This window comes from Oryctolagus cuniculus, chromosome 13, assembly GCF_051225735.1.
Source record: "Oryctolagus cuniculus isolate XC-2025 breed Fujian yellow rabbit chromosome 13, ASM5122573v1, whole genome shotgun sequence".
Taxonomy (NCBI): domain Eukaryota; kingdom Metazoa; phylum Chordata; class Mammalia; order Lagomorpha; family Leporidae; genus Oryctolagus; species Oryctolagus cuniculus.
This window is the reverse complement of record NC_142879.1, coordinates 112308971-112333726: the sequence shown is the minus strand read 5'-3', so window position 1 is coordinate 112333726 and position 24756 is coordinate 112308971. Positions and strand designations below refer to the sequence as shown.

Below are 24756 nucleotides of genomic sequence, written 5' to 3'. Positions count from 1 at the left end.
CCAAAGCCAGAAATAGAGAGAAGAAAGGCAAGAGGTACAAAAAATGAAAAATTATTTATAGAAACCTAGGTTTAGGGGAAATTAATTATAAAACTGAATAAATTATATATTCATGTTTTTGAAAAGTCCATGATTTGATCCAAATAGAACTCTAAAATTTAATTTAAAATTATATAATCAGAAAAATAAAAAAGACCTGGCTTGACTTTTGTGTTTCTACAGCATGAGATCTAAGTCCACTTTCACAGCTTTTGAACTATTTTTCTTTCCAAAACTTTATGGGATAACCAGTAGTGTGACTGAAATCAAGGTCCTACATGTTCTTCCACTAAATTGAAGAAAGGTATTACCTATGGTCTTAGGAAAGTTAGTAAAAATAAAATAGAAGAAAATTAAATGTATTTATTTGGTACTTTTTACTTAAACAACGTTTTAATTTTCTATAGTCAAATATACTAATATATATATATATATATATATATATATATATATAGGTGGACAGAGAGGCACTAACCATAAGTAATGGATTAAAATTAAGGTAAATATTTTTTTTTGACAGGCAGAGTGGACAGTGAGAGAGAGAGAGAGAGACAGAGAGAAAGGTCTTCCTTTTGCCGTTGGTTCAGCCTCCAATAGCCACCGCGGCTGGTGCACTGCGGCCAGTGCACCGCTCTGATCCAATGGCAGGAGCCAGGTGCTTATCCTGGTCTCCCATGTGGGTGCAGGGCCCAAGCACTTGGGCCATCCTCCACTGCACTCCCTGGCCACAGCAGAGAGCTGGCTTGGAAGAGGGGCAACCGGAACAGGATCCGATGCCCCAACTGGGACTAGAACCCGGTGTGCCGGCGCCGCAAGGTGGAGGATTAGCCTAGTGAGCCATGGTGCCAGCAAGGTAAATATTTTGAAGTTACAAATTCACTAGGTAAAAGAAGCCTCCACAAACCCAGATCACAACACCCCCTACTTTGATCAACATAGGCAATGATATAATGCCCATCCAGAAAACCATCATCCCCTTCAAAAAAAAAATAAAAAGGACAGACAGAACTTTAAGCCCTCAACCTCACCACAATCAACCAGCACAATGGATTGCAAATATCAGACAGCAAACTGACAAACTGACCAATTCTGAACATAATGGAAGATAGGATCCACATGGGAATTAGACAAACTAAAAAGTTCAATGAGATTGGAGGATTTCAGACAATAATGATACTCTCATGGTGTCACTCAGGATTATTGCTTGCAAGTAACAAAATATTACTTACAATGAGTTCAGAAGGTGATTGCTTGGGGCATTAATTATCAGAACTATTGGAAAAGCAAAGACACACCACCATCTGGTTTTAAGAAATGATCTCTAGGGGCCAGCACTGTGGCACAATGGGTTTAAGCCTGATCCTGCAGAGCCAGTATCCCATATGGGCACTGGTTTGAGTCCCAGCTGCTCCATTTCTGAGCCATCTCCCTGCTAATGTGCCTGGGAATGCAGCAGAAGATGGCCCAAGTCCTTGGGCTACTGTACCCAAGTGGGAGATTTGGAAGAAGCTCCTGGATCCTGGCTTCAGATCATCTCAACTCTGGCCACTGCAGTGGCCATTTGGATGGAAGATCTCTCCCTCTCTTTCTCCTTCTCTCTCTCTCTCTCTCTCTCTATATATATATATATATATATATATATATATATATAAAATATATATATATAATATATATATATAAAACTCTTTCAAATAAGTAAAATAAAGCTTTTTTATAAAAAGAAAAAGAAATGGCCCCTAAATGCACACCACAAACCCATGTTGTTAAGAAGATGCTGTGCAATAGAAAATGGCTCAAGTGCTTGGACCCCTGCACCCACTTGGGAGACCTGGAAGAAGCTCCTGGCTCCTGGCTTCAGATCTGCACAGCTCTGGCCATTGCGGCCAATTGGGGAGTGAACCATCAGATGGAAGACCTCTCTCTCTCTCTCTCTCTGCCTTTCCTCTTTCTGTGTAACTCTTTGAATCTTTTTTTTTCTTTTGACAGGTAGAGTGGACAGTGAGAAAGAAACAGAGAGAAAGGTCTTCTTTTTTCCATTAGTTCACCCCCCAGTGGCCACCACGGCTGGTGTGCACCGCACTGATCTGCAGCCAGGAGCCAGATGCTTCCTTCTGGTCTCCCATGCAGGTGCAGGGCCCAAGGACTTGGGCCATCCTCCACTGCACTCCCAGGCCACAGCAGAGAGCTGGACTGAAAGAGGAGCAACTGGGACAGAATCTGGCACCCCGACTGGGACTAGAACCAACCCGGGGTGCCAGTGCCACAGGAGGAGGATTAACCTATTGAGCCATGACACCAACAAACTCTTTGAATCTTTAAAAAAAGATTTAAAAATGACATCAGTCTTAAAAAAAAAAAGAAAAAAAAAGAAGATGCTGTGAAGAATCACACTTAGATCTGGATCAAGAAGCTATCTGAACAATCTGAACAATCTGTTGCTCACCCAAGTAGAACTTCTGTAAAATTTCCCAGAAGATCTGATCGCTCCTTTCATAGCTACCATTTAAGACTTAGTTCATCTGCCAGACAGAACTTTTGCCACATCATGGATTCAAGTTACAAGGATATCTGGTTTCTTATTCTATATGAAATGATCTCAGAGCCAGTGCTGTGGTGCAGCAGGTTAAAGCCCTGGCCTGAAGCGCCGGCATACCATATGGGTGCCGGTTCTAGTCCCAGCTACACCACTTCCCATCTAGCTCTCTGCTATGGCCTGGGAAAGCAGTAGAGGATGGCCCAAGTCTTTGGGCCCCTGCACCCATGTGGGAGACTGGGAAGAAGCTCCTGGCTCCTGGCTCCTGGCTTTGTATTGGCTCAGCTCTGGCCATTGCAGCCATCCAGGGAGTGAACCAGTGGATGGAAGACCTTTCTCTCTCTCTCTCTCTGTAACTCTTTCAAATAAATAAAACAAATCTTTATTTTTTAAAAAAGAAAGACATGATCTCAGACTTACAGGTTAAATCAAGAGAAATATGTTCTTTCACTGTATTGGAGAATGTAAATACAACATCACTGTGACTGGGTTAAATTGCAGTATAGGGAGTACTATGCTCCATTCAGTCTCTAGGTGAGAATCTGTTCCTTGACACTTCCAGCTCTGGTAACATCTGGCATTACATGTGATCACATCACTCCCATCTTTGCCTTTACAATGATATCAAATTCTCTCTCTCTTTTTTTAAAGATTTTATTCATTTATTTGACAGGCAGAGTTACAGACAGTGAGAGAGAGAAAGACAGAGAGAAAGGTCTTCCTTCCACTGGTTCACTCCCCAAATGGCCACAATGACCGGAGTTGCACCAATCTTAAGCCAGGAGCCAGGTGCTTCCTCCCAGTCTCCCACGTGAATGCAGGGGATGAAGCACTTGGGCCATCCTCCACTGCTTTACCAGGCTACAGCAGAGAACTGGACTGGAAGAGGAGCAACAGGGCTAGAAAGGGTGCCCATATGGGATGCCAGCACCACAGGTGGAAGATTAACCTAGTGTGCCATGGCACTGGCCCTTCTCCTCTTCTTAATGTGTAAATCTCCCTTTGCTTTTGATTTATGAGCACATAAGTGATTATACACAGGGTTCACATGGAAAAACCTGGTTAATGTAATCTCAAAATCATTAACTTTATTTCACATTCAAAAACATCTTTCAAAATAATTCAGCATTTCTTGCTTGCATGGATTAAGAGATGTTATCTTTGGAGGCCAATATTCAGGTTTCCTCTTCTAGAAAGGATATGTTAACTTTTAAGTTTATATCATGAGGAAAGGTTTGCTAGAAAGGGATTGGAATAGGTTGAAAGAGATTCATTACATATTATCTAGTAAACTTCTTGATAGGAAAATAAACTGACACATCCCATCAATGGACCAACAAGACAATAGAAAGTCAGAAACCAGCCTCAGCCTTAGCTCAGAGGCTTAGAAAATCACAAGGTTAGCTGGGAGGCTACACGATATCCTCAGCTACCTAATAATGGGGAAAATTATACCCCCATCACCTGGGAGCTTCCCCAGATGCAGAAGACAGAGTAGAAGCCCAGAAAACCAGCTAACCTAATTAAACTGCCATTTCCACCAACAGATGAATGGAGTGAAAATGTGACACACATGAATTCTACTCTTCTTACAAAAGAGGAAATGATGTCACTTAGGATAACATATATGAACACAGAGAGCATTATAAGTGATGCAAGCCTGGCACAGAAAGACAAATACATGAGTTTGTTTATATGTGTATTTTGTAGAAGTAAAAATCATGTAGGTATATGGGCAAGAATATATATTAGATGGTGCAGGGTGGAAGTGGGAGTAGGGATAAGAAGAGACGGTGCTCTAGGGAAATATAATTTTCAGTAGAAGGTTAGTTTCTTTGTCCTACTGCACAAGACAGATGATTAAACTGTGTTGAATTTTTCAAAACTGCTAGGAGTGGCTTTTTTAAAAAGTACATAAAGTGATAGATATGTTCAAAGCCTGATTTGATAATTCTGTGATAAAACATGTGATAAAACACATCTATCAAAACTTCAGACTTTGCTCACAAACGTGCAAATATTTGTCAGTTGAAAATAAAGGTTTCAGGGACCTGAAACCTGTGTAGCAGGTTAAGCCGTTGCCTGCAGTGTTATCATCCCATATGGATACCAGTTTGAGTCCCAGTTGATTCACTTCTTTTTTTTATTTTTTTAACTTTTATTTAATGAATATAAATTTCCAAAGTACAGAATATGGATTGCAATGGCTTCCCCCCCATAACGTCCCTCCAACCCGCAACCATCTCCTTTCCCACTCTCTCTCCCCTTCCATTCACATCAAGATTCATTTTCGATTCTCTTTATATACAGAAGATCAGTTTAGCATACATTAAGTAAAGATTTCAACAGTTTGCTCCCACACAGAAACATAAAGTGAAAAATACTGTTTGAGTACTAGTTATAGCATTAAATCTCAATGTACAGCACACTAAGGACAAAGATCCTACATGAGGAGTAAGTGCACAGTGACTCCTGTTGTTGACTTAACAAATTGACACTCTTGTTTATGGCATCAGTAATCACCCTAGGCTCTTGTCATGAGCTGCCAAGGCTATGGAAGCCCCCTGAGTTCACCGACTCTGATCATATTTAGACAAGGCCATGGTCAAAGTGGAAGTTCTCTCCTCCCTTCAGAGAAAGGTACCTCCTTCTTTGATGACCCATTCTTTCCACTGGGATCTCACTCGTGGAGATCTTTCATTTAGGTTTTTTTTTCCCCCAGAGTGTCTTGGCTTTCCATGCCTGAAATACTCTCATGGGCTTTTCGGCCAGATCCGCATGCCTTAAGGGCTGATTCTGAGGCCAGAGTGCTGTTAGGACATTTGCCATTCTATGGGTCTGCTGTGTATCTCACTTCCCATGTTGGATCATTCTCTCCCTTTTTGATTCTATCAGCTAGTATTTGCAGACACTATTCTTGTTTATGTGATCCCTTTGGTTCTTAGTCCTATCATTACGATCAACTGTGAACAGAAATTGATCACTAGGACTAGTGGGATGGCATTGGTACATGCCACCTCGATGGGATTGAATTCGAATCCCCTGGTATGTTTCCAACTCCACTGTTTGAGGCAAGTCAGCTTGAGCATGTCCCGAATTGCACATCTCTTCCCTCTCTTATTCCCACTCTTATATTTAACAGCAATCACTTTTCAGTTAAGTTTCAGCACTTAAGAAGAATTGTGTATTGATTACAGTATTCAACCAAAAGTATTAAGTAGAACAAACAAAAAAATACTAAGAGGGATAACATATTAATCTGCTCACAGTTGATTCACTTCTAATTCAACTCCAACTCCAGCCATAGTGGCAATTTGGGAAGACAAACAGTGGATGGAAGATCTCTCCCTCTTCTTCTGTGTGTGTGTGTGTGTGTGTGTGTGTACCTCTGCCTTTCAAATAAATACAATAATTCTTTTTTAAAAAAAGAAAGAAAAAGAAAAGTTTGCTTAAAAAAGAAATAAAATAAAAATTTTAAAGGTAAAAGATCTGGGTGAGCATTGTGGTGCAGTGGGTAAAGTCACTATTTGTGATGCTGCATTTCATATCTGAATGCCTGATTTGAGTTCCCACAACTTTTCTTTTCCAACTCAGCTTCCAGATAAAGCACTTGGGTGGAGGAGGGATAATAGTAAAAGTACTAGAATGGCTATCAACTTCATGGGAGATTTAGATGGAATTCCTTGCTTTTGGATTTGGTCTGGTCTGGCCACATCTATTGTGGGTAACTGAGAAGTGAAACAGTGAGTGAAAGATCTCTTTTTCTCCCCCTCTGTTGGGGTACACAAGTAAAAGGAAAGAGAGGATACAAGGACTCTTCCTCTGAAAAGTGCTTCCAGGACAATTCAGTATCTTTTCTTTATTTATAAGAATTACAACAGCCTATTGTACAGTGCATGCATGTGTTCATATAACTAAGGTTTCTCTGAAGCATGTGTAGCAAAACATATTAGATATGTTAGAGTCCGAACGCCCACCGCCCGAGGGACGTCTCCAAAAGACCTCTCTCATGCAAATTGCAAAGGATTTTATTTTTATTTTTCCAGCATGATGGGGCTCTCTGGTCAGACCAGAACAGAGCAGCCTCGAGGAACTACAGCATAGGGTTTGTAAAGGCAAAAACTGCAAAATCGGGAGGGAGGGAATGTACGGTTGCTATACACGGTTGCTAAGATCAAAAGAGAGTACAAAAAATCCAAAGAGAGTACATAGTTACTGGGGTCAACATAACCTAAGACCTAAGTGAAACCAATATTCATCATTATCTTGACTATACCAGTCACAATTGTACAATTATCATTTATGATCTTGACATTAATTCACATTATATGTAAGACATAGACAAATCACATCTTTATCATTAACCCAGGTACAACCTTTCTACTTTCAAGCTTGAGCAATCATGCTAGTGGGTTTTTGTGCTCTGCCAAGGGTGATGTAGTGCACTGCTATTGTCCGACTATTTGAGATCATAGTTGCAAACCAGAGTCTCATGGTGGGGGTTACTTTCCCAGAATGCAGTCTCAAGTGCTTCAAAATGGAGTCCCTACTGTCAAGGTGCTACTTCAGATACACATGTCTGGGAAATCAGCTACATGTCCTTGTGGAGACAATGTTCCCACAAGGGTTCAATGCTCTTTTTGTTAGAAGGTCATAAACTACCCTTAATCAGTCCCTGTGGTCACACTCTGTCTTCTAGGAAGAAAATATCTTCACTAAGAGTGCTTTGGCAGAAAGCTTTTTTCCAGATTTCTCCCTTTTCTTGTTTTATAAATGTTTATTAGCAATATGATTTTGGCAGTAATTTTGCTTTTTGCATTCAGCTGCCACACTGTGTTCAGGATAAATGTGTTCTCAACTGAGAGCGCTTTGGCAGAATTTTTGCTCTCTACATTCTGCATCACCCCCACTTTTTTTTAAAATAAATGTCAGTAATATGATTGCTTAAAGCAAAGATTGCATCCTTTACAAGTGTTAGTCAAAGATGGGATGCAATGAAAGAAGCAGCATATCAGGATCAATGAGGCTATGGCAAGGCAACCATAGAAAACAATTGTTTTAACCAGATGGTGTTCTTGAATAGAGATGGAAAAAGGCAACATAAGACAGCATAATAACAACAATGAGTTCTTTTGCCAATTGAATCATTATGGCTATCAAAAGTCTCAGGGGTTTCTTCTTGGTGTTCTTGTTGAAGCAACCACTGAGCTGAAGCAAGTAGTGACTTGAGGTCTCCCCAGGTAACCACTTGTCTGTCAGGTCAAGGAGGTCTCCGACAGTGAGATATTGTCTCTCTTTTCTTGAACCCAAGTTGAAACTGAGGGATCAGGTCCTGAAGTCCTTGAGGCAGCTCATGATGTCATGCAGGGTGAACACAACAAGCAAGAATCCACATAGGTCCTATGGGAGAGAGAACAGAGTCACACGATCTCCCCCACATTAGTAGTGGTTTTGGTCCTTTCCGTGTTGGTTCAGGAGTTTGTTTATATTCCACTAATGGACAATGGTGCAGCTTTTGAGGGGCAAAAATGTTTCCTTGCTTGGGCTTCCTCTGTTCAAAAACTGCCTGAAGGGTAAGATAAATGATAAAGTGTAAATAAAATAATAGACATTGCTTGATTAATTTGTACTGCAATGTTTACCCCTTTCTTTAATTGTTTGTGTAAAAAGGTTTTAACAGTGTGATGTGGTGGAGTGGGGAGGGGGGCGGGGAAGGAGGGGAGGGAGCCGAGGAGGAAGATGGTGGAGAGCTGGAGGCTGGCGTGCCGCGACCCGGGAGGACTAAGCGGGAGCGGGACCAGCTGTACTAGAGTGCTACTCGGACGTGTCGGTCCACGGAGGAGATGATCGCCGGTCGCGTCCGCACGGACGCCTACCGCCTGGGGATCCTGCGGAACTGGGCAGCGCTGCGAGCGAAGACGGTGCTGGATGTGAGCACGGGCACCGGCATTCTCAGCGTCTTCTGTGCCCAGGCCGGGGCCGGCGCGTGTACGCGGTGGAGGCCAGCGCCATCTGGCAACGGGCCCGCAAGGTGGTGCGGCTCAACGGGCTGGAGGACCGGGTGCTCATCCTGCTGGGGCCGGTGGAGACAGTGGAGCTGCCAGAGCAAGTGGATGCCATCGTAAGCGAATGGATGGGCTACGGACTCCTGCACGAGTCCATGCTGAGCTCCGTGCTGCACGCGCAGACCAAGTGGCTGAAGGAGGGCGGGCTTCTCCTGCCGGCCTCTGCCGAGCTCTTCGTAGCCCCCATCAGCGACCAGATGCTGGAATGGCGCCGAGGCTTCTGGAGCCAGGTTAAGCAGCACTATGGCGTGGGCATGAGCTGCCTGGAGAGCTTCGCCACGTGCTGCCTCATGGACCACTCGGAGATCGTGGTGCAGGGCCTGTCCGGCGAGGATGTGCTGGCCCGGCCCCAGCGCTTTGCTCAGCTTGAGCTGGCCCGCGCCTGGAGCAGGAGCTGGAGGCTGGCGTTGGTGGGCGCGACGGTTCGGCGCCCCTGCACGGCTTTGCCATCTGGTTCCAGGTGATCTTCCCTGGAGGGGATTCGGAGAAACCCCTGGTGCTGTCCACCTCGCCTTTTCACCCGGCCACACACTGGAAGCAGGCGCTCCTCTAGTTGAATGAGCCGGTGCAAGTGGAGCAAGACACGGACATTTCTGGAGAGATCACTCTGCTGCCCTCCCAGGACAACCCCCGCCGCCTGCGCGTGCTGCTGCGCTACAAAGTGGGGGAACAGGAGGAAAAGACCAAAGGCTTTGCCATGGAGGACTGAGCGCCGCTTTTTCTCCCAGCGACCTCCCAAGGCGGCCTGACCTGAGGAGGAGAGGTGTAGGGAGGTTGGAGGAGAAAGGGCGATCCCACGTGCAAGTAGGGGGCAATGTCTGCTCCCTTTTCCCTCAGGGCTGCTGGGGCAGGAACCTGACTTCAGTCTCCCTTTGAGGAGATTCTTCTAACGGTTTTATTTTTTTTTTTTTCTACAAAGTGGTCCCCTCCCCACCCTTCAACCAAGAGATACACCATGCTTGTTAGTGGGTGTTTAAGCCTCAAAAGCATGTGGTACCGAGCATTTGGGTTTCCATTTCTTTTATTTCACAGGAAAAGCAAATACACGAATGTAAACGGCAGTTTATGAAGGGTCCATGCACACACCTGACACTTCTCAGAAGGGTGAAAAATTTCAGTGAAACTCATTGTCACTTTAATATCTCTAGAGCCATATTTTCTGTCTCTGAATTCCCCCTTTTCCTGGGTGCCTCTAGGCTATGATCCTTGTTTCTAATTTTTTTTTTAAATAAACGACTACTGGTACTAAAGAAAAGATGAGAAAAAAAAGAGTGTGATGTGGTGCTGGCACTGTGGCTTAGCAGGTAAAGCTGCTGTCTGCAGTGCCAGCATCGCATATGGGTGCCTATTTGAGTCCTAATTGCTACACTTCTGATCAAGCTCTCTGCTGTGTCCTGGGAAAGTAGTACACAATGGCCCAGGTCTTGGGCCCCTGCATCCATGTAGGAGACTGGAAGAAGCCCCTGGCTCCTGGCTTTGGGTTGGTGCAACTCTGATTGGCTGTTGTGGCCATCTGGGGAGTAATCCAGTGGATGGAAGATCTCTCTCTCTCTCTTTCTGTCTCTCTCTCTCTCCCTCTCTGCCTCTGTAACTCTTTCAAATAAATAATAAAAAATCTTTTTTTTAAAAGTGCGATTTGCATGCTCTACAATAGCTTGGCCTGTAGCATTATAGGGAATACCATGTTTTAGTTTGATGTCCCATAAACAACAACAGCTGGAAAATATATCTGAAGTGTATGTGGGAAGCATTATCAGTTTTTAATTGGCTAGGTTTATCCATGACAGCCATTGCCATGAGTAGATGTTTGATAAAAAGATAAGTCGATTCACCTTTAAGGAGGTGGCCCAAATATAAACAGTATGAGTCAATGACAACATGTAGGTAAGAGAAAGGCTTAAGTAACAAACATTGAGTAAAACCCATTTGCCAAAGTTCATTAGCTTAATGTGGATTAGCTGCAGTAAAAGGAAAATAATGAGTTGTTTGAGCACACTGAGTACAGTTAGAGTTAATGGGGCATGCTTCTTCTGATGGGTATGTGTAACTGTTTATGAAGAGATTTTGCAGATTAAAGAAAAATTCATGACTTTGCAAAAGATCTGTAAAAAGAGCAGCAACAAGAAGAGCATGATCAGCACACTGATTACCCTCTGATAATATACTGGGGAGAGGTGAATGACTGTGAATATGTGCCATGTATAAAGGATGATGGGGTTTAGTGAATAATGTCTGAAGTGTAGGGGAAAAATTGAGTAAATTAAGATCAAGTGTCAGGTGGAGAAATAAATTGGCAACATATTGGGAGTCAGTGATTAAATTTGAAGGTTGAGAGTTAAATAAACATACAGCCAAAACTATTGCAACTAATTCACTATGTTGTGTTTTTTGGGGGGGAATAAAGTGTATTTAACAACCCAATATTGTTTCTGTTAATAAGTAATAACACCCTTATATGGAGAATCATCAGAAAATATTGTCAAGGCTTGAGGGTAGGGGTTTTAGAGATAATGGAATGGAAAGAGGTAAAGTAGATAGAAGAGTTACATGGAGGGGGTGGGTCCTTAGGAAGGTTATGATACTGTTAGAACAATTTGATAAGTTAATTGAAATGGAGCAAATATTCATATTCCTGTTTTGAGAAGGGAACATAGATGCTAATTAGGTGAAGACTCAAAACATTAAGTGATCAATTATGAACTTTTGCAATTAAATCAGCAATGGGTTGTATATAAGGGTAAATATTGTGAGGAGGAGTGTGAAGCAGGTAGAGCTATTCCATTAAAAATATGCTTCCAGAAGCTTGAGCTAATAAGACTCCTATGGAGTTTATATAAGTGGGAAGTAAAGCCAGTTGTAAAGCAGTATTTTCAGGAATCCAGTCAACAAAACTCTGTCATAGTTGAAATTAATTGTATCTATAGCAGACCGCATCTCAGGTGAAATGGAAATAGTGTCAGCAGAATGATTCTTACCTTTTAAGGCTTCAAGGGGAGTTTGTAGTTGTTGCATAGTTCATCTGAAGTAAGGATGAGCCCAATTAAGATGTCCTAAATATTGCTGAATTAGGTTTAAGGGGTTTGGTAGTCAAAGCTGAGGAAGATAAGGCATAGATTTTGTTATCAACAACTTGTGGCTTAAGTATAAGTAAGGGGCTTCCTTTTGTATCTTTTCAGGGGCAATATGAAGTCCATATTGTAAGAGGTAATAAATTAATCATTGAAGATGAAAAGGCAAAACCTGAGGTCCAGCCACCAAAATGTCATCCAAATAATATATGGCAAGAAGATGGGGGAATTCAAATCAAAAGGGACATAGGGGTTGATGGACATAATATTAGCATAAAGCAGAACTATTTCACATTTCCTATGGAAGAACTGTCCATTGATATCTCATAGCAAGTTAAGAATGATTTAAAACAGGCACTATAGAGGAAAATTTTTTACTATTAGTCTTAACCAAAGGAATGGTAAAAAAGCAATACTTTAAATCTACTATAAAGAGAATATTTGAGAGAAATTAAATTGGGGTTAGATAATCCACACTGAAGGGGTCTCATAGGTTGAATATGTTCATCAATCTCCCAGAGGTCATATAATAATCTCCATTTAACAGATTTCTTCTTAATAGTAAAGATAGTATTCCAAGGGCTAGTAGATTGTTCAATATGTCCTAATTATAATTGTTCTTTAATTAGGGCCTCCACTGCAGATATTTTTCTTTGGAAAGTTGCCATTGTTTTACCCATACTGGCTCTCCAGGAAGCCAGGTTAAGGGGAGAGCAGTATATTGAGGGGATGCATAACTGGAGGCCCCTATTTTAAATTTGTATAAATTGTGGAAAAGTTGGAAGCATTACCACTGAGATCTGGCACCAGACAGGGATGCCCAGTCTCACCACTGCTATTTAACATAGTTCTGGAAGTTTTAGCCAGAGCCATCAGACAAGAAAAAGAAATTAAAGGGGTACAAATTGGGAAGGAAGAAGTCAAACTATCCCTCTTTGCAGATGATATGATTCTTTATTTAGGGGATCCAAAGAACTCTACTAAGAGACTATTGGAACTCATAGAGGAGTTTGGCAAAGTGGCAGGATATAAAATCAATGCACAAAAATCAACAGCCTTTGTATACACAAGCAATGCCACGGCTGAGGAAGAACTTCTAAGATCAATCCCATTCACAATAGCTACAAAAACAATCAAATACCTTGGAATAAACTTAACCAAGGACGTTAAAGATCTCTACAATGAGAATTACAAAACCTTAAAGAAAGAAATAGAAGAGGATACCAAAAAATGGAAAAATCTTCCATGCTCATGGATTGGAAGAATCAACATCATCAAAATGTCCATTCTCCCAAAAGCAATTTATAGATTCAATGCAATACTAATCAAGATACCAAAGACATTCTTCACAGATCTAGAAAAAATGATGCTGAAATTCATATGGAGGCAAAAGAGACCTCGAATAGCTAAAGCAATCTTGTACAACAAAAACAAAGCAGGAGGCATCACAATACCAGATTTCAGGACATACTACAGGGCAGTTGTAATCAAAACAGCATGGTACTGGTACAGAAACAGATGGATAGACCAATGGAACAGAATTGAAACACCAGAAATCAACCCAAACATCTACAGCCAACTTATATTTGATCAAGGATCTAAAACCAATCCCTGGAGCAAGGACAGTCTATTCAATAAATGGTGCTGGGAAAACTGGATTTCCACATGCAGAAGCATGAAGCAAGACCCCTACCTTACACCTTACACAAAAATCCACTCAACATGGATTAAAGACCTAAATCTATGACCTGACACCATCAAGTTATTAGAGAACATTGGAGAAACCCTTCAAGATATTGGCACAGGCAAAGAGTTTCTGGAAAAGACCTGGCAGGCACAGGCAGTCAAAGCCAAAATCAACTATTGGGATTGCATCAAATTGAGAAGTTTCTGTACTGCAAAAGAAACAGTCAGGAAAGTGAAGAGACAACTGACAGAATGGGAAAAATATTTGCAAACTATGCAACAGATAAAGGGTTAATAACCAGAATCTACAAAGAGATCAAGAAACTCCACAACAACAAAACAAACAACCCACTTAAGAGATGGGCCAAGGACCTCAATAGACATTTTTCAAAAGAGGAAATCCAAATGGCCAACAGGCACATGAAAAAATGCAAATCAAAACCACAATGAGGTTTCACCTCACCCCAGTTAGAATGGCTCACATACTGAAATCTACCAACAATAGATGCTGGAGAGGATGTGGGGAAAAAGGGACACTAACCCACTGTTGGTGGGAATGCAAACTGGTCAAGCCGCTATGGAAGTCAGTCTGGAGATTCCTTAGAAACCTGAAGATAACCCTACCATTCAACCCAGCCATCTCACTCCTTGGAATTTACCCAAAGGAAATTAAATTGGCAAACAAAAATGTGGTCTGCACCCTAATGTTTATTGCAGCACAATTCACAATAGCCAAGACCTGGAATCAACCTAATGCCCATCAACAAAAGACTGGATAAAGAAATTATGGGATATGTACTCTTTAGAATACTATACCGCAGTAAAAAACAATGAAATCCAGTCATTTGCAACAAAATGGAGGAATCTGGAACACATCATGCTGAGTGAAGTAAGCCAGTCCCAAAGGGACAAATATCATATGTTCTCCCTGATCAGTGACAACTGACTGAACACTAAAAAGGAAACCTGTTGAAGTGAAATGGACACTATGAGAAATGGTGACTTGATCAGCATAGCCCTGACTGTTAATGAACAACTTGATACATTATCCCTCTTAGTATTTTTTTTTATCTGTTCTACTTAATATGACTGGTTTAATTCTGTAATTAATACACAGTTATTCTTAAGTGTTGAAATTTAACTGAAATGTGATCCCTGTTAAACATAAGAGTGGGAATAAGAGAGGGAAGAGAGGTACAATTCGGGACATGCTCAGGCTGACTTGCCCCAAATGGTAGAGTTAGAAACATACCAGGGGATTCGAATTTAATCCCATTAAGGTGGCATGTACCAATGCCATCTCACTAGTCCCAGTGATCAATTTCAGTTCACAATTGATCATAATGAAAGGACTAATAGTCAAAGGGATCACATAAACAAGTCTAGTGCCTGCTAATACTAACCGATAGAATAAAGGGGAGAGCAATCCAACATAGGATGCGAGATACACAGCAGACTCATAGAATGGCAGATGTCCTAAACAGCACTCTGGCCTCAGAATCAGCCCTAAAGGCATGCGGATCCAGCTGAAAAGCCCATGAGAGTATTTCAGGCATGGAAAGCCAAGACACTCTGGCAAAAAAAAAAAAAAAAGGACCTAAATGAAAGATCTCTGTGAGTGAGATCCAAGTGGAAAGAACAGGTCTTCAAAGAAGGAGGTACCTTTCTCTGAAGGGAGGAGAGAACTTCCACTTTGACTATGACCTTGTCTAAATAAGATAAGAGTCAGAGAACTCAAAAGGCTTCCATAGCCTTGGAAACTCATGACTGGAGCATAGGGAGATTACTGATGCCATAAACAGGAGTGTCAATTTGTAAAGTCAACAACAGGAGTCACTGTGCACTTACTCCTCATGTAGGATCTAAAATATTTAAAAAATATTGTGGCTTGAAATTGCTGTAAAAGATCTCATCCCAGATGGGAAATGGAACAGGAAGAATTAAAGGGTAAATATGAGCAACAAAGTGATGATCAGTGGGGTTGTAACAAGCCATGCACTTATGATTATGTTGGGTTTGGGAGCTACTGCCTATTCCACACAAGGCGTCAGCAGAAACTGAAGGCCCTAAAGCAGGCCACTGTGCTGAAGGAATGACAGAGATGTCAACCTCAGTACCAACTAGTCCAGAAAACTCCTCTGAGACTCAATTTGGACAGTCATTTGAGGATGGTTATTAGAAATTTGATTAATAGAATATATGAACATAGATCCAGAGACTTGATCTCCCCACAAAACATCATTATTAGAAGTAGAAATAAATGGAAGAACAAGTAGTTGAGCAATAGAAGCTTGAGAGGAAATTTCTTGGGATAAGTTTGACCACAATTGGAAATAAATAATCTCTGTATATTAACATCTATCACTCTGGGAATGAAAAAAATGCCCTTTTTTATAGGTGTGGGACTTTGGCAAAACTAGTCCAATAGACTTTTAAAAAATATTTATTTATTTGGAAGGCAGCGTTACAGAGAGGCAGAGGCAGAGGCAGAGAGAGAGGTCTTCTATCCACTGTTTTACTCCCCAGGTGGCTGCAATGGCCAGAGTTGCTCTGATCTGAAGCCAAGAGCCAGGAACCAGGAGCTTCCTCTGGTCTCCTATGTGGTTACAGGGGCCCAAGGGCTTGGGCCATCCTCTACTGCCTTCTCAGGCCATAGCAGAGAGCTAGATAGGATGTGGAGCAGCTGGGACTTGAACCAATGCCCACATGGGATGCCAGCACTGCCCATAGACTTTTTTGGTAAGAGACCTGTTAATTGTGTGGGAACCTTATAGACAGTGCCAGGCATTTCAAGGGGGATTGGTTCCTGAATCTATTTAGGCACTATGGGCAGTAGCATGAAAGGACTGTTGGAAGATTGATGAAGGGGATTGGGTTGTTGGACAGTCAACACCTTCTGTTGGGCCTGGGCTGAGGGCTGGTCCAACTTTAAGTTTCCTGAAAGAACGGAGTGGCACTGATTAGCTCAATGATATCCTTTATGGCATCTTGAGTATTTTTTGGAAGGTCAAATAACTGATTTTGGCAGTGACAGTTTCTTTTATTTATTTTTTAATGATTTATTTATTTACTGAAAGTTAGAGTTACACAGAGAGGAGAGGCAGAGAGAGAGAGAGAGAGAGAGAAGTCTTCCATCTGATTGTTCACTCCCCAGTTGACCACAACAGCTGGAGCTGTACTGATTGGAAGCCAGGACCAGGAGCTTCTTCTGGGTCTCTCACATGGGTGCAGGGGCCCAAGGAGTTGAGCCATCTTCTTCTGCTTTTCCAGGCTGACAGTTTCTTTTAAAAATGACCTTAATTCCCCACATCCAAAGCTTTTTTTTTAATCAGAATGTTTAAGGGCAGCAGCCAGTAAATTAGTGTTGTAAGTTTCAGTCCTTACTGAAATTGCTGCCATAGTAGTTTCAGCTTTGGAGACAACAATTCTGATTTGCATTTTCATAAGCCATTTGTTTTAATATTTTTTGTCACTTCTTGATTATCTACCTGATGTTCCATAGCTTTTTCTAACCTACCCACAAAGGATGTATAGCCCTCAGTTGGCCATTGATAGGCTGCAGAAAAGGAAGTGGAGGGGTGTTTAATATCAGGAATCTTTTTTCAAGCTTTTAATGCAATGCTAGAAATTCACACATGGGCTTCCTTTCAAGGATAAACAATTTGTTGACCAAGATATGAATACGCTTTCTCTCCTAACAACTACTCCAAAATGATGGGGACATTGTTATTTAAGTTATCTATAGCTTGTACAGAAGCCAATACTTTATATTCTCAAACCCAAACAGTGTATTGGGCTGGGGTAACTAAAATTTTAACTAGGGTTTTCCAATCCCATGGCACCATTTCATATGTCTCATATACCCCTCCAACTCCCTCCAATATGCCCACTGTATAAGAACTTTGCATCCTGTACTCTGTCAAGCTCTTTTTTTTTTTAACTCTGTAAACATAGGGAAGATGCTCAAGCCAGGGAGAGACATTTTGAGATATAACAACAGGACAGTTAACATTGGTAATTCTCCTTGCTCCTTGGCTTCCTGAAACATACCTTGTACCACTGACACAACTGAAGGGGACTCAGACACCACTGTTACATCAGTAAGCATGGAAAGCACAGAGGTCTCATCTTCAGGCAGTAGGGACAAGCCCATTGACTGACTCTCTTGGCCAGGGAGAGCTGCCAAGAGGTTTGTAACCTTACTACTGGCATCCCAGCAGAGATACCACACATGTAAAACTGGAATAAAGTGCAACTTTTGATTGATTTTCTGTCAATCAGTTACTTTTAAAGTGCTTCCATCAGAGTACCAAGGGCAGCAACTATTGATTTTGTTTTGTTTTGTTTTGTTTTGTTTTGTTTGTTTGTTTGTTTGGTTTTTTTGACAGGCAGAGTGGACAGTGAGAGAGAGAGACAGAGAGAAAGGTCTTCCTTTTGCCGTTGGTTCACCCTCCAATGGCCGCCATGGCTGGCGGGCTGCGGCCGGCGCACCGCGCTGATCCGATGGCAGGAGCCAGGTACTTCTCCTGGTCTCCCATGGGGTGCAGGGCCCAAGTACTTGGGCCATCCTCCACTGCACTCCCTGGCTACAGCAGAGAGCTGGCCTGGAAGAGGGGCAACTGGGACAGAATCCGGTGCCCTGACCGGGACTAGAACCCGGTGTTCCAGCGCCGCAAGGCGGAGGATTAGCCTAGTGAGCCACGGCGCCGGCCAACTATTGATTTTTTTTGCAGCAAGTGTCCAAGTTCCTTTTCTGATAAAGACTGCCCCACATTCTTAAGAGGATAAAGCAGTTCATCCTTATGTTTCTGTTGCACTGGGGACAGGGAGTTCCCCATCTTAGTGACTCACCCAAATCTCAAAGAGATGAATGATGCATCTGTAACCATTGCTATGCAAGGTGAGCCATCCCTTGCATTTTATGCTAAGGGTCCCTGTTTGGGCACAAGATGTTGTGGTGTGCAAGTGAAAGGAGAGACAGGACATGGAAACTTTTCCTCCCAAAAGTGCCGCCAGGCCAACCCAGCATCTTTTCCTTATTGATAAGGATTACAACAGTATATGTGCATGTTCAAATAACTCTAAGGTTTCTCTGAAACATGTTTTGCAAGACATATTAGGTAAGCCTATCTGGGAAAGCAGCTGCATGTCCTTGTGAAGCCAACATTCCAACAAAGACTCAGTGCTCTTGTTAGAAGGCCATAAAATATCCTTAGTCAGATCCTGTGGTCACATTCTGTGTTCTAGGAAGAAAACACTTCACTAAAAGTGCTTTTTCAGAAATCTTATTCTTCACATCCCTCTCTCTGTCACTCTGTTTTAAAGGCAAGGGATAAGGCTGGCTCTGTGGTGTAGTCAGCTATGCCTCTGCCTGTAGCACCAGCATCCCTTATGATCACTGATTCTAGTCCTGGCTGTTCCTCTTCCAATCCAGCTCTTAGATATGGCCTGGGAAAGCAGTAGAAGATGGCCCAAGTGCTTGGGCCCCTGCACCTACCTGAAAGACCCATAAAAAACCCTGGATCCTGACTTTGGATTGGTTCAGCTCCAACTGTTGCAGCCATCTGGGGAGTGAACCTGTGGATGAAAGGCCTTTCTCTCTCTCTCCCTCTCTATGTAATTCTACCTCTCAAATAATTTTTTAATTATTTAAGTCTTTAAAGGCAAAGGAAGTCAGATGAGTTTAAAATAACAGATAATATCAGACAACATATTTTGTATAGAAGAAAAAATTTAACTTAAATATATAAAAAGCTGATGAAGTACAAGAAAAAGATGCAAAAACATAAGAAAGATGGCTACGTTGGTTAGTCATCCCACAATACAGAGAATAAATTTTAAAACAAAAGATGCTTCTAGAGACATATATGGCCTCTTCTTGTAATAAAATGTCAAATAATGTGGGTATAATGACATTTAACCTTAGATATATATTTAAGAAAAATATACAACACTATATGTAAAAAGGATGAAGATAAAGAAAAGGATGATTGGATTGTTCAACAACAGTACATCTTGCCTCAGATTCAGGTCTTGACACTCCTGGTTTTTCACAACCAAATCATCCACTGGACAACTGGAATGAGAAAAAAACACATCAATTGAACATATATGTTTGTTTGTAATGCTCATGCAAAAGCAATGAAGTTTATTCCTGTCCTAGTGGCCTATGATTTTAACATATCAGGAAAATGTATTTATTTATGACTAGAACATTTTTTCTCTTGATATAATAACATAAAAAATGACATCAATATATTTCCCCATTTTCAGTCATGTGGTCCTACAATCTTTAGTGTTTTCTCTAAGTGGGGTGGTGTACTATGGTACACCAGTGTTTGGGATACCTGAATCAAACCCATAGCAGTGCCAGTTTAAGTCTTGGCTAATTTGCTTCCAACACAGCTTCTTGCTAATGTATCCTGGAAATCAGCAGAGGAAAACTCAAGTGCTTGGGGTCCTCACACACTTAAGAATAACACACTTGAGAGACCTTGATGGAGTTTCAGGTTTTTGGCTTCAGCCTGGCCAGCCCTAACAGTTGCAAGCAGTTGGGGAATGAACCAGTAGATGGACGATCTTCTCAGTTCCACTGTCACTTTTTCTTTCAAGTAGAAGAAAATAACCAAATAAGCATTTTTAAAAGTGGGGAAACATTTAGTAAAAAAAATTTACTCACTGACTAAATGGAGTAATAAGCTGAGTGGTTTTGAATAGCCATTTATTTTCTCTCTTCTTTTTCTGTGTTTCTCTGAAGAACTCTCAGCATGGATGATGGAAAAATTTTATTGTATTATTTACCTGCAGATGCAGGAGAGGAACAGGTCTGTTAAGCAGGACCACAGCTTAGGAACAGATTCTCATGCTTAGTCTTTCAGGAGGAATGGTTATCAGCATGTATGGAGTTTTTAAATTAAAAACTCTCTTCTTCCCCACACTCTGCAAAGACTACTTTCCCCATATTTCTAGAAACCCTGACATTTTCAGGATTTCAGAATGACAATAGGTACAGAAAATTCCCAATAAATCAATACAGCTGGGTATAGTGTGCTTAACACCTACACTCTGAGTAGGGCTAAAACAGATATCTTGCTTGCTAGGGACATGAGTCTATCAGTAAAAGGAAGCCACATCTTGACATGATCTACATTTCTGGAATCATTCAGAGATCCTGAATATCAGTACAAAGTGATGAATAAATGAGCCCTGAAGATTGTCTCCTGGGTATGGGATGAAGTTGAGATACACATGTCGGAAAGAGGAGTTCTAATATGCAGTGTCCATTTCCCACTCATCTCAATATTGTTTCATGTGGGAGAATAACCTATCCTCCCCAAGTCTGGAGAAACCAAGGCAGGGCCAGATGATTCTGGCCAAGAAAATGTAATTTCAGATTAATTGTGTCACTGTTTCATTCAGTGCCTATTTTGTTCTCCAGTCACAAACTCTACCCATGTTCTAGTAAAGGACATTCTACCACCCTGAGAAAAATAGATTTGTTACACATTTTGAATGCAGAGCCTGTAAGTCAGTGGTTTCCTAACCATAAGCTAATTTATTACCACCTAATATTCTGAGACAGCCAGAAAAAACATTACTTAGAACAGTTCACCCTCACAGATAGATGTCACTGCAAGTCTATGGGGTGGCCCTATGGACCTTTCAATAAATGGTGTGGAAAACAGATACAGAACAAAATTAAAGATGAATTTCACACCAAGTATGTAACAGCTTGAAAATGTGCATGGGGTTTGATTTATAATGTTGAGTAGGACAAGTCCATTCTTTATTTTTTAAGATTTGTTTCCTTCTTCTCTGAGAGAATACCAAATGGTGGGTGATGCTGATGCAGGAGGGTCTGGAGGCCCTGAGGACCTTGGAATGGAAGGCCATGGCAGCTTCTGCTGAGGTTTTGGTAGTGGCATCCATGGCTGTGTTCAAAGCCAGGGCCAGGTCCAGAGCCAAGGTCATGGAACTCGTAGAGCCTGTCACCAGGCTTGGCCACCTGTTTAAGAACATGAAGATCAAATCCTTGTAGGAGATATATCTCTTCTCCTTGCCCATCAAGGAGTCTGAGATCTTTGATGTTATCCTGGGGACATCCCTCGATGAGACTTTGAAGGTCATGTCAGCACAGAAGCAGGCATAGAAGCGGGTTCAAGGCATTTGTTGCCATTGAAGAACACAATGGTCATGTCAGCCTGGGTGTGAAGTGCTCCAAGGAAATAGCCACCACCATCTGAGGGGCCATCATCCTTGCTAAGCTGTCCATTTTGCCCACGTGGAGGTGCTATTGGGGAAACAAGATAGGCAAACCCCACACTGTGCCTTGCAAGGTGACCAGATGATGTGTCTCTGTGCTATTGTGCCTCAATTCTTGCTCCTAGAAGCACTGGCATTGTCTTCACCGTGTCCCCAAGAAGTTGCTGATGATAGCTGGCATTGGTGGCTGCCACACTTCAGTCAGTGGGTGCACTGCTACCCTAGGCCACAAAGGGCACCTTCTATGCTATCCCCAAGACCTACAGCAATCTGATCCCCAACCTCTGGAAAAAGAATGTATTCACCAAGTCTCCCTATCAGGAAAGCATGGACCATCTTATGAAGATTCACACCAGAGTATTTGTGCAGAGGACCCAGGCTCCAGATGTGGCTACAAAATAGGATTTTACACAAGAAAACAAAGTGAATTAAGTCTGTTAAAAAAGATTTATTTATTTATTTATTTATTATTTATTTGAAAGGCAGAGAGAGAGGGAGAGAGAGAAGGAGAGACATAGAGGAAGTAAGATATTTTCCATCTACTGCTTCACTCCCCAAATGGCCACAATGGCTGGGGCTGGACCAGGCAAGCCAGGAGACAGGAGCTTCTTCTGGGTCTCCCACATGAGTGTAGGGTCCCAAGGACTTTGGGCCATCCTCCACTGCTTTCTCAGGCACATTAGTGGGGAGCTAGATTAGAATTGGAGCAGTCAGGACTTGAATGGGATGTTGGCACTACAGGCTGTGGCTTAATTCACTATGCCACAACACCAGCAGTTGAAAAGTCCATTCTAACTGAAACTCAATATTCAGAAGCTATCTAAGCCCAAGTTGAGAAATCTGAATATATAAATATCCATATTCCTTATGACAAAATTAAAAAACACAAAACAATGTTAAAAGAAAAAAGTTACACCACAGAAAAGTTACCTTTCTAATAGCAAAAAATGACCAATCATATGAAAAAAAATAATTGGCAAACATTTTGAAATATAAAAAATATTGAAAAAATTGGCAGGCCAGTACTGTAGCATAGCAGGTAAAGCCACCACCTGCAGTGCCAGCATCCCATATAGGTGCCTGCTTCTGATCCAGCTTCTGCTATGGCCTGGGAAAGCAATAGAAGATGTCCCAAGTTCTTGGGGCCCTGCACCTGCATGGGAGACCCATGGCTCCTGGCTTCAGATCAGTGCAGCTCTTGCCATTGTGGCCAATTGAGGAGTGAACCATCAGATGGAAGACCTCTCTCTCTCTCTCTCTCTTTTTCTCTGCCTCTTCTTCTCTGTGTAACTCTGACTTTATAAATAAATCTTAAGAAAAGAAAATATAGTTGGCAAAATAATTGGAAAATGTGCATAGTCCAGAAAGACACTCTTTAAAGTATAAAAAAAGGTGAATATAGAGGGACAAATAATTGAGAAACACAAATTAAAATTACAAGGGAACATATTGTTCCATGTAATATATTTGATAAATTCAAAAATTTTTTGACAGACAGAGTTAGAGAGAGAGAGAGAGAGAGAGAGAAAGCTCTTCCTTCTGTTGGTTCACCCCCCGAATAGCTGCCACGGCTGGCACACTGCACCAATCTGAAGCCAAGAGCCAGGTGCCTCCTCCTGGTCTCCCATGTGGGTGCAGGGCCCAAGCACTTGGGCCATCCTCCACTGCCTTCCTGGGCCACAGCAGAGAGCTGGACTGGAAGAGGAGCAACAAAGACAGAACTGGAACCCCAACCAGGAATAGAACTCCTAGTGCCGGTGCTGCAGGCAGAGGATTAGACTAGTGAGCCACGGCGCCAACCCAAAATGTTTTTTAAATTGAGCTAAATCTGACTAGTTCTGTTTCCATTTTACATAAATTATTCCTATTCAAGAAGGACCTGACATGCAGAGGAAAAAATCAAACTAACAACTATTTAAATCAATAGTACAATGTAGAGAAAATTTTATAACAGAAACAACTCAAAAAGTATCATGTTCATGACAAAGTATTCAACAAGATGAACCCATGAAAGAAAAAAAAATATAAAATTCACAGTTTGTAGCACAACCATTTGGGAATTGGAGTGCATCACAATAAAAGGCAGATGCTGAACTGAGGGAACTGGCAGAAGAGAAAGTTATTCATTTTGCGCATTTTACCAGAGGACACTTTCCTATTTACACATAGACAAAGGGAGTCAGAGTTACAGCTTTAATTAGGGTGTTTTGGTAGAAATTTCAGGCTACAAAGACAACCAAAGAATGGGAGAAAAAAATAGGCCCTGGAATAGAGAAAATCAAAGAATGTAAGTCCCTAAATTTGGATATAAAACACTACAGTACACTATATGGGACACTTCAGATTAAAAAAAAGCAATAAAAAAGCAGTCACTAGAAGCTGAAAGAAATAGAGTTACCTAGTGACCATTGTAAGGAATACACTTTAGAATTTAAATCCAGCTAACTAACTGCCTTGTAAAATAGAAATAATTTTTCTGAAGAATATGAGTATCCACAATGTCTGCAACACATGGTTTACAATATTGATGATAGAAAACCTATCAGAAATGGATAGATTCCTGGACACATGCAACCTACCTAAATTGAACCAGGAAGACATTGAAAAACCTAAACAGACCCATAACTGAGACAGAAATTGAAAGAGTAATAAAGGCCCTCCCAACAAAGAAAAGCCCAGGACCAGATGGATTCACTGCTGAATTCTACCAGACATTTAAAGAAGAACTGACTCCAATTCTTCTCAAACTATTCAGAACAAGCGAAAAAGAGGGAATCCTCCCAAATTCTTTCTATGAAGCCAGCATCACCTTAATCCCTAAGCCAGAGAAAGATGCAGCATTGAAAGAGAATTACAGACCAATATCCCTGATGAACATAGATGCAAAAATCCTCAATAAAATTCTCACCAATAGAATGCAACAACACATCAGAAAGATCATCCACCCACACCAAGTGGGATTTATCCCTGGTATGCAGGGATGGTTTAATGTGTGCAAAACAATCAATGTGATACACCACATTAACAGACTGCAGAAGAAAAACCATATGATTATCTCAATAGATGCTGAGAAAGCATTTGATAAAATACAACACCCCTTCAT

General features: G+C 41.6%; 1 pseudogene; it reads left to right on the top strand.

Annotated features, from left to right (window-relative positions):
• The window catches only part of LOC100354581 (protein arginine N-methyltransferase 6-like), a 47425-nt pseudogene extending 38079 nt beyond the window's left edge, over positions 1-9346 (top strand).
• Positions 9347-24756: the final 15410 nt, after the last annotated feature.